This window comes from Clarias gariepinus, chromosome 24 (assembly GCF_024256425.1).
Source record: "Clarias gariepinus isolate MV-2021 ecotype Netherlands chromosome 24, CGAR_prim_01v2, whole genome shotgun sequence".
Classification (NCBI taxonomy): Eukaryota; Metazoa; Chordata; class Actinopteri; order Siluriformes; family Clariidae; genus Clarias; species Clarias gariepinus.
In genome coordinates this window covers 23,815,655-23,817,838 of record NC_071123.1, presented here as the reverse complement: position 1 = coordinate 23,817,838, position 2,184 = coordinate 23,815,655, and positions in this window count along the sequence as shown.

Below are 2,184 nucleotides of genomic sequence, written 5' to 3'. Positions count from 1 at the left end.
ATTAATAGAAGATAAATTATCTTATACTCACATAATGAACATCAACAAACTGACCAACAGTGTAGGAGAGTTTAATAACGTGCAATAACACACTGTTTAATCCACAGCAAGACCCTTTCTGTTATCTATACATGACAAAAACACCTACTAAAATTAACACTAAGACGTTTTGCTATCTATAACTGTAACGTATGTAAGAACTGTATATTTAATATACACCACTAAAATGTATACATGCCACAGTGCAATTCATTTCTGCATTCTGATTGGTCGGAAGATGCTGATGTTCTCTAACAGAAGCTTAATACCTAAACTTGACTTCCAGCTTCAGCGAGCCTGATGTCATCCTCTTCCCTAATCTAAGCTTCTGTTCATGTTGTAAATCATTTGAATGTAGTTAACTATGGCATTGTGAAAATGGCTGGGCTTTGTCAAGGTTGGAGGTCCTTTCAGGTGGTGCATCTCTAGCCACACCCCTAAATATAAATATTTTATACATTGATAAATGTTATATGTCATTGTTAAATGTCATTTTGTTCCAAATACCAAATCTAAACGAAAGCTTTTGGACATTCTGTTGTGAGAACGCAATCATCTTTTGGGGGTGGGGGGGTTTGGGGGTGGTTATCGTGATGCAGAGGGTTGTGTCAGGAAGGGCATCCGACGTAAAACATAATATACGAATATAATTCTCATACCAAATCGGTCGTGGCCCAGGTTAACAACGACCGCCACTGGTGTTGTTGACCTACAGGGTGCCGGTGGAAATTGGGCTACTGTTGGTCGAATGGGAAAGGAGAAAGGCGTGTTCGAAAGCAGAGAGAGAAGAGAAGAGGCAAGAGTTTAGAAGTAATAGTAGGGACTTTTAATGTTGGGACCATGACAGGGAAGGGAAGCGAGTTGGTTGATATGATGCAGAGAAGGAAGGTGGATATACTGTGTGTCCAGGAGACCAGGTGGAAAGGTAGCAAGGCCAGAAGCTTAGGATCAGGGTACAAATTGTTTTACCATGGTGTGGATAGGAAAAGAAATGGAGTAGGCGTTATTCTGAAAGAGGAGTTTGTAAGGAATGTTCTAGAGGTGAATAGAGTTTTAAATAGGGTGGTGAGTCTGAAGCTGAAATTGAAGGGATAATGTTCAATGTTGTTAGTGGTTATGCCCCACAGGTAGGATGTGAGTTAGAAGAGAAGGAAAAATTCTGGAATGAGTTAGATGAAGTGATGCAGAGCATCCCCAGAGATGAGAGAGTGGTGATTGGTGCAGACTTCAATGGACATGTTGGGGAAGGGAACAGAGGTGATGAAAATGTGATGGGCAGGTTTGGTCTTTAGGACAGGAAGGTAGAAGGACAGATGGTGGTGGACTTTGCAAAGAGGATGGAAATGGCAGTAGTAAATACATTCTTTCAGAAGAGGCAGGAACATAGGGTGACATATAAGAGTGGAGGCAGAAGCACTCAGGTCGACTACATCTTGTGTCGATGTTGTAATCTGAAAGAGATCAATGACTGCAAAGTGTTGGTAGGGGAGAATGTAGCCAGACAACACAGAATGGTGGTGGGTAAAATAACCCAGGTGGTGAAGAAGGTAAAGAGGACAAAGGCAGAGCAGAGGACAAAGTGGTGGAAGCTGAAAAAGGAAGTATGTAGTGTAGTCTTTAGGGAGGAGTTGAGACAGGCTATGGGTGGTCAGGAGGTGCTTTCAGTTGACTGGACAACTACAGCCAATGTGATCAGGGAGACAGGTAGGAGGGTACTTGGTGTATCTTTAGGTAAGGGGAAAGTGGACAAGGAGACTTGGTGGTGGAACGAGGAAGTCCAGGAGGGTATACAGGGAAAGAGGCTAGCTAAGAAGAAGTGGGACACTGAGAGGACTGAAGAGAGTAGACAGGAGTACAGGGAGATGCAGAGTAAGGTGAAGGTAGAGCATATGAGGACTTGTATGCTAGGCTAGACAGTAAGGAGGGAGAGGGGGATCTGTACAGGTTGGCAAGAAAGAGAGATAGAGATGGGAAGGATGTGCAGCAGGTTAGAGTGATTAAAGATAGAGATGGAAATGTACTGACAGATGCCAGGAGGGTAATGGGAAGATGGAAGGAGTACTTTAAGGAGTTGATGAATGAGGAAAATGAAAGAGAACAAAGAGTAGAAGAGGTGACTGTTGTGGAACAGGAAGTAAAAAATAT